The sequence below is a fragment of the Octodon degus genome, unplaced genomic scaffold (genome assembly GCF_000260255.1).
Source record: "Octodon degus isolate 3935 unplaced genomic scaffold, OctDeg1.0 scaffold00062, whole genome shotgun sequence".
In the NCBI taxonomy this organism is placed as follows: Eukaryota; Metazoa; Chordata; class Mammalia; order Rodentia; family Octodontidae; genus Octodon; species Octodon degus.
Window position 1 is genome coordinate 9,399,318 of NW_004524638.1, and position 8,747 is coordinate 9,408,064.

General features: G+C 49.9%; 1 pseudogene; it reads left to right on the forward strand.

Annotated features, from left to right (window-relative positions):
* Window positions 1-6,219: 6,219 nt before the first annotated feature.
* On the forward strand, window positions 6,220-6,720 carry LOC101572426 (annotated as a pseudogene).
* Window positions 6,721-8,747: the final 2,027 nt, after the last annotated feature.

Sequence of the window (8,747 nt, forward strand, 5' to 3'; positions counted from 1 at the left end):
TTTTTTTTTTTTTTTTTCAGAACCAGGGATTGAATTCAGGCCCAGGGAATCAATTCAGGGATTGAATCCAGGCAAGCGCTTATTCTACTGAGCTATCTCCCAGGCCCCTTGTCATTCCTTTTAATTTGGTCTGCCATGGGCAGTATATCCAATGCCAGTCATTACAGGTGAGCACACCCAGTTTCAGGGGCCAGCACGGTGCACCCAGGGTTTCAGGACTAGCACAGCATGCAGTAGTAGGGATCAAACCCAGGTCCCTGCACTTGCCAGGCGGGCGCTTAGACTGCCTAGCTATCTCCCCAGCCCTACATTAATTCCTTTAGTGACCTCTAAGTACATAGCCCAAGTTGTTCCTCACTAAAGATCCTCACTACAGAGACTGAACTAAACAACCAAAGTGTTTCACAGTGGGTCTGTGAAGCTGGGGGCCATGCTGCCAGGGATGGAGTTGTGCGTGGACTCAATGACTATCCCTGCCTCACCAAAGCTGACGGTGACCCAGCCCCAGGTGCCATCCACATGGACACCTTCAGTGCCACCAAGGCTTCCCCTCCAACCTGGGAAGGGGTGACTTTCCCCCTCCTTTGAGTAAGCACTAGCCCTGCAGACCAGCTTCCTCGCCATGCTTCTGCCAGCCCCCTGCAACTACCTGGACACCTTAGCCACTGTCATCACGTCTGACCCCAACAGTGCGCTTCTTCTTTTCCGACACTCAGCTCTGGTACCACAGGCAGGTGTCACCAAGCCTGCACCAACACTGTTCCTGATCAGACAAATCCATTTACTGCGTCAGTGTGCCAGAGTCTCCAGTACCTGGTTCAATGATGGTCTCGCTAAGCCAGCAGAGTGGATCTGCTGGGTGCAGATGCATGACCTGCAGGAAGATGAAGCCACCGAGTGAAGCTGGGGTTTGTCCTCCAGCAAGGAGTGGATGCCTTGAGTCAGGGACAGCACAAGCCCCCAAGGAACCCCATGTTTGCAGAGTCTGAGGCTCACGGCAAGGTTCTCTGCAGTAACGTGGAGGGAAATTATTCAAGTAGACAGTTTTGCAGGACCTTTCAGTCTAGCCGAGGTGAAGCTCAGCGACCACTCCCAACCAGAGCGAACATCTTTTTATGAACCTGAATTTTAGGTTAGCATGTGGGCATGAACTTGGAACCCCTGGATGCAAACCCTCTCTCCGCCACTCACTCACATGAGGCTTGGGGTACATTATCCTACCTCTGACCCTTGGCTCATCTGTACCAGGAGAAGTAAAACATCTCTCCATGTTGTTGTTTAGGAGATTAACTAGTGCATGCTAGGCATAAATATCAGCTATTTAAAATGCTTCACTAGTCAGACATGGTGGCACAGTCCTGTGATCCCCACAGTCGGGAGGCTGAGACAGGAGTATGGCTGAGAGGTCCAGGCCAGCCTGGGCTACATAGCAAGACCCTGTCTCAAAAAACAACAAAAATTACCTCTCACAATATGCAAGAGTCTCTCCTCTGTCTGTCTGTCTCTGTCTCTCTGTTTCTCTCTCTGTCCCTGTCTCTCTCTCTCTCTCTCTCTCTCTCTCTCTCTCTCTCTCTCTCTCTCTCTCACACACACACACACACACACACACACACACACACACACCCCTATATACGATCTTATCTGATCCTCAATAGACCCGCTGGTAGAGGCAACCAAGCCTGGAAAGGCTAGCCCACTGTCCCATGGTCCCACAACCAGCACAGGGAGAACCATAACAGAGGCCAAGAGCTCACACCTGATTTTTTTGTCATCTGAGCACAAGGGCCACACCTTGTCACGCCAGGGCCCTGGAGGTGCCTCCCTCACTCCACACCGTGGGCCCAGGGAGGTGGGCCTCTCCACCTTCCCTGGCTGCAGAAGTCTTTCAAGCCTGCGCTCACACTCCGCCCACAGTGTGCTTTCAGCACTTTCTCGGGATTGCTTTAAACCTCCAGGTCCCCATGGAAACCCCAAAAAAGACTGCCTATGACTAAGCAAAATTGCACCATAACTGCTTCTTTGCTCACAAATGGATATTATCAAAAGCTTGCTTCCAACAGTCACCTGCGGTTACTTGGGGCCAAAGCCACATTTTCCCCAGATGGAGAAGATAAAGGAGAGCTGTTCCCTGGGGACCTAGAGCATGGACAGCTTAGAGAAGAGAGAAGTATGTGTCGAGCTGGTACAATCAAGATCAGACACAGGCAAGAGGCTTTCCGCCTATGCTTGTGGCCAAGGCCTGGAACAAGGGCCTCACAGAGTAAACTAAGTGAGTAACTCCTGGCTCCTGGCTCCTGGCTCCCTGCAGAAGCCACCTGTAATATGCTCTTAAGCTGGACAAAGGCTTGGAATAAGGGCTCGAGCTACTGCCAAAGGATCCTGCTAAGAAGCAGCGCATGATCTAAGGATGCATCAGAAGTTAGTGTGGGGAAGAATCGAGGGCAAAAATTCAGCCGTACTTTGCCAGCGCTGTCCAGAAATGTCTGTCTCCTTCAGTGACAAAAACTGTTACTTTATTAACTATCTGAAGCATGTCTGCTGAGTGCCTGTCACACTATCAGATGCTGGGCCAGACACCAGCACCACTAGGGAGAAGAGGCAGAGAGAACCGAGGCCCGTGAAGGAGATGGAAAAGAGACTTCAGCAAATAGATACACAAGACCATTCCAGTTGGTGACAGTTGCTGTAAAGAACAAAAGCTCACAGCCATTAGCTGGGGCACAGGACCTACACAGCAGGGGACATAAGCCAGAAGAAACAAAGCAAACGGCTCAGTTGGGGTCAGCGGAATTAGAGCCCCGCAGAAGGAACGGCCTCATCCTGCTTGGGAACAGAACTCTCGAGGCTGGACACAGACCAGTGTGGAATGGAAATCATAGGGACACCTGTCCTGACCACACAGGACCGCGGCCATGCCAAGGACAGGGGACTTTAGCTTAAGGACATGTTGAAGTCACTGAAGAGTGATGGTGGCTTTTGGATGTGGGCTTGCTTTTTGTGGTGCTGCAGATTGAACCCAGGGCCTCTGCACTGAGTTACATTCCCCAGTCCTATTTTTTAGGGGTCTCACTGAGTTGTTAAACTGCCCCTGCTGGGCTCCAACTTGAGAGCCTTCTCCCAAAATACTGGGGTCACAGGCAGGCACCACATCATTGGACTATTACTATTCACTTTTAACAGGGGAAGGTGACGATTTGTCTATTTTTAAAAGAGCACTCTGGATGGTTTGTCCAGAAAACACTGCCAGCTGGGTTGAATGAAGTCTCCACCATCAGTTTAGAAGCTATACGAGGACCTTGACCGCCTACTTCCAACAGACAGGCCTCAAAAGGACAGATAGCGAGTGGCTTAAGCTATTTGAGAAATAACAGAACCTGTGGATCCTTTCTGAAGCAAAATGTACTACCAGGGCATCAAATCAAGACCCCATTCAGGAGCCTGAGCTCTGTCCCCAGCAGGCTAACCTTGATTTTTGGCTCCATCCCACCAGACAGGAACAGAGGAGTGCCTCTGAGTGCTTCCTCGGAGCCTTCCCTCAGAGCGCTGCAGATAGCGACGGAAGTGTTTCCCAGTCTGCTTTCCTTCCACACAGTCTGCTTCAGGGTAGAACAAGACTGGGCAGCAGCAGGGGGCAGAGCCTCAGGCATAACCGGTCTGTCTGATGGTCCTCATCGCTATGGCTGCTAGATAAGAAAAACAGGGGCTGGTGAGATGGCTCAGTGGTCTAAAGCACCCACTTAGAACAAGCTAAGCTAAACAAAGCACAAGGACCGCAGTTCAATCCCCCAGCACTGGGGCTGGAGAGATGGCTCAGTGGTCTAAAGCACCTACTTGGAACAAGCTAAGCTAAGCATCAGGGATCACGGTTCAATCCCCCAGCACCACATGCCAGCCAGCCCCGCCCCCTGGTGGGCTGAGCTGGCCACACACACACACACACACACACACTAAATAAATGTAAAAAAAAAAAAATCCCCCAGCACCACATGCCAGCCAGCCCCACCCCCTGGTGGGCTGAACTGGCCACACACAAAATAAATAAATAAATAATAAAGAAAACTAAAAAAGAAAAACACCTAACAAGGGGGAGGGATGAGGGGCAGGCATCAAGGCCCTGAGCTCTTTGCCAACTTCAAAAGAGAGTGAGAACAGGACACAGGAACCGGCCCCTGAGAGAACGTCACTGTGAGTGAAGGGCACCCCTGAGAGGGCCGCACTGCACGGCAAGGCCTGAAGGCCCTGCTGCCACTGGAGGGGAAAACAAAGCTCAGTGTTCACTATGTAGTACCTACAGGCTTCTGTGGACATAGAAAATCCCAGGGAGGATACCAAATGAACTGAAAAAGAGGCTGTTTGTGGCTAGGGACACTGGAAAACTAGACAACAAAAAGTTAAGCAAGTTGACTTCTCACTCATTTATATATTTTGAAATTAGACAATGTACAAATACCATATTTAAAAAAAAAAAATAAGTAAAAATTAAACAGAGGTCTGGGTTCTGTCCACAGTCATGCAAAAAATAAATAAATAAATAAATATACACTAAGTAGAGTCTTTACACAAAAAAAGTTGCCTAAGAAGAAAAAAAGAAAAAGGTTGTCTTTGTTACTGTTGCCAACCAACCCACCCAGCTTCCCCAAACCCATTTTCTTCAAAGTTCTTTGTCTTGGTTACTTGCTCATTACTGGGACAAATAACCTAACACCCACAAGTTAAAGGAGGAAGCTTTGTTTCAGTTCACACCTTGTGGAGGTGTCTGCCCATGGTCGCTGTTGCTGAGGCAGAGGGGCATCACAGCGGAGAAACAGTCCACGGCACTGCAGGCAGGAAGCAGCCAGCCTCCCTTGGACTTTTCATTCCATCTCAGCCACAAACCTATTGGCTGGTGGCACACACACCCAGAATGGGGCTTCTGTCTCCAGTAACTCCCATATAGCACACCCAGAATTATGCTATTCTGATCAGCGGACTAATGTAGCACCACACACCCTTAATCCCATTCCCACACACCCACGATCCAGCCAGCTCTGACAAGCTGCACTTGGGAGCACATCTTGGTTACTTGTCTCTCTTTGTTGAGACGAACTACCCGGCACCCCAAATTAAGGAAGGAAGGCTTATTTAGCTCAGTTCGTGCGGCATGTGGAGGTTTTAGTCTGTAACCAGCTGGCTGATTTCGGCCTTGTGGAGGTTTCAGTCCATAATCAGCTGGCTCCAAGGCAGGGTGGCATGGCGAGGGGCAACACTTCAGGGCAGCAGAAGGCAGCAAAAGCAACAAGAGCAAAAGGGGGGGGCTGGTGAGATGGCTCAGTGGTCTAAAGCACCTACTTAGAACAAGCTAAACTAAACAAAAGCACAGGGATCGCGGTTCAATCCCCAACACCACATGCCAGCCAGCCCCGCCCCCTGGTGGGCTGAGCTGGCCACACACACACACACACACACAAAATAAATAAATTAATTTAAAAAAAAAAAAAGAGCAAAAGGGGGAGAGGAAGCAAGCTCGGCCCCTCCCCACACTGTATGCTGACTGTCCGCCACACCACGTCCTCCCTTCCTGCTCTCCAAGCACATGTTCACACAGTGACAACCCCGGCTCTGCTGAGTCACTTGGGTTCGCTTCTAAATGGCTGGTTCTCAGGCCGACACGATGAACCATTAATGACCGTGTCCAGATATAAGCCAGGCAGCTAGGGCAACATTTCTAATCAGAAACAGCCATTTCTACTGAGCTGCGAGCCTGGTATCCTTTCGTGTTCGTCTCGTTATTGGAGACTCTCAAATACCTAATTTTTTCTTGATTTCACAGTCAACATATAAAACCTGCTTTTACGCTCAGCTTCTCTTGAAAGCTCTTCCTTCCCAAAGATGGTGTTCAGTTCTCATACATGCTGAATATAAAGAGCAAATCTGACCTCAAAGAAAAATTAAGTACAGGAAGATGCAAAGAACAGTTCCTAGAAAATGACTTTGAGGAGCACCGAGCAGGAGACGAGGCAGCGCCCACTTGGCGTCTCCGGGACCATGACCACCTGGCCACCCAGGCCGCATCCAGGGACGCTGTGCTGTCACTGGGCCTGACGCACACCAAGGCCCGCAGCTAAGGCAGCACCGGCCACGCGCGCACCCTGGGCCTTGGGGACCCCACTCGCTTCATGCAGCACCGCATCCACGCAGGGGACCCGCTGGCCTGGCTGGTACTCCATTACTGGGTCACAAATGGAACAGATTAAAAGGGTTATAAACTTTTTACCAATGACTGCATATTTCTGAAGAAAACGTTGAGCATCCCAGTTGTATCAGAGAAGCCCTTATTGTTCCATGTACTGAACTCACCCCTTTCCAGAAAATGAAGCTGGGGAAGTGGATTTCCTCCCAGGGAGCAGCTGGTGGGAGGGGGGGTCAAGCTCCCTCCTCCCAGCCCCCTAGGACCTGGCCCCACGGCCCATGCAGCCCGAGGTGTCAGCCAGAGACTTCCTGGACAGGCGGGACCTGCAGATGAAGCTGTCCACGCAGGCGGCCCAGCGGCTAAAGCGGGAGAGCAAGGCTGAAGACCTCCCTTTACCTCAGCTTAGGCGGCCAGGCTTAAAGCGGACCTGCACTGGGAGATGGGCCGACCCTAGCGGATCCAAAACCCAAGACCCAGGCAAGCTTTGTGATTCCTGCAGTGCCTTAAGAGTCATGATGAAGCAGTGGCTGCTCCCTCCTGGCTTCCTCTGAGTGCAAGTCTTACTACGGCATATAGCAACAGCGCAAGCTAAAGCTCATCACTTGTGTAGGCGGCGGTTGGTCTCAGCCTTGCTTTAATACTCAGATTGAGTGAAAACCCTGGTGGATGCCTGAGGTGTGCTGAGTTGTGTTTCCAACAAATGCTATATAAGGGCCGGCCAAATAGCTCAGCGGATTAAAGTGCCTGCAAGCAGGCACAGCAGGAGCCGGGGGTTCCATCCCCAGGCCTGCCCTGCTGGCCCCGCTCCCGGGGTGCATTTGGACTGGCATTGTGGTGTGTGCCTGTAATCCCAGCTCTTGGGAGGCTGTTAACAGGCAGATCACTACGAGTCTGATCTAGTAGTGAGACCCTGAACACCCTGTAGACCCTTCCCTAAAATTAAAAAAAAAAAAATGCTATATTGAAATTATATTTCAATATGTATTACACATTCCACGTTCATGGAATGAGCCAAGGTTGTCTATTTTGTAAAATTTAACTATAAAAGTCTGAATGAGAAAATAAAGTGTTTTCCTAAACAAAAAATAATAACTTTGAAGGAAAAAGGCCTTATAAAGGCAACTTTCAATTTAAACTGACAGACATCTAAGTCATACAAGCAGAAGGGGAACGGAATCCACTGGTTCAGAGACCTGACAAGTTCAGAAGCTGGGGCTGGCTACAGGCACAGGCTGGCCTACAGCTGGGGTTCCTGCGGCATGCTCTGCTCCTGGTTGTGTGCAGCGGGTAGGACTCTCCCGTGACGATCAGGATGCCCACCGCAGCCTCCCAAAGCTCAGGACTCCAGCTTAGTAACACCAATGGGGAGACTGCTCATCTCTGAACAGCAACACGCAGTCCAGGGAAAACGCTGTCAGTCACCGCAGACCTGTCCTGCAGAGGAGCTCCAGCCCAGCTGAGTTCGAGTGATTTGCTCCTACACAGGAAAACGACGTGAGATATACATGCAAAGTCTCCCGAGGGCACTGCAGGAGCGCAGCTAGAAAAACAAGTCAGATGTCCTGGTGCCGGCCTATAATCCCAGCACTGAGGGAGCCTGAGACGGGATCCTAAATTCAAGTCCTACCTGGATAACTCCACAAGACCTTATGCAAAAAAAAAAAAAAAAGTGGGGATGGGGACACAGACATAGCTAAGGAATAGAGCATCCCTGGGTCAGCACCCAGGAGGGGATGGGCACTCTGTTGCTCTAGTAAGTCATGATTATGACCACGAGACCTTTATTCCTTGGCCCTGAAGACTGAACGCAGGGCTTTCACACTCAGTTACATCCACAGGGTCTAACCAAGCCACTAAGTTGCCCAGGCTGCCGCCACCTGCCTGTCTCCAAGCCCACCATGCTCCGCTCCTTGGGGTATTTTAACTGGCTTAAAACTATAAAACTTTGCTCCCTACATTGTTTAGCAGTAACAGGTTTTCAATTTTAAGGCAAAATGGCTGGGAAGTCCAAAAAGACATCTGTTGAGGAATGCTACCTCACAAAGACACTATCTGGTCTGTCTGTACTAGATGTACTTCTCAGTATCAGATCAGAAACACACTCCTAAGACGGGCCAAGAAAAACCTCCAGAAACACAATCTGTAAATCAGACTATAATCCTTTGGTCCCTCTGACACTTTCCACTTGGGAAAAAGTATTTTCAGGGTGTAGCCTGCCAAATTCTGTCTTTATTTTAAGCCAGGAACTTTTCAAACGACCATCTGAGACTCAATGAAGATATCTAAGTAGGAGGTCCATACTTGGCTCTAGAAATCAAGTAACTTCAGAGCTTGAGCCTATATTCTGCTTACACAGAAGTTCACCTGCATTCTAGAATCTTCCTGTTGAGCTGCGCAAGCTGGAGCAAGTGACGAGCTGATCCTTGAGGAAATAGTTCAGTGGTGCCCCCTACACTACAGGGCACTACATGAAAGCTTCTTAAGAAGCAGACCATGAGCTGGGTATTGTGGTATATAGCGTTTGCCTAGCATGCAGGAAATTCAATCCCCAGTGAGACCACACACACCAAAAAAAAAA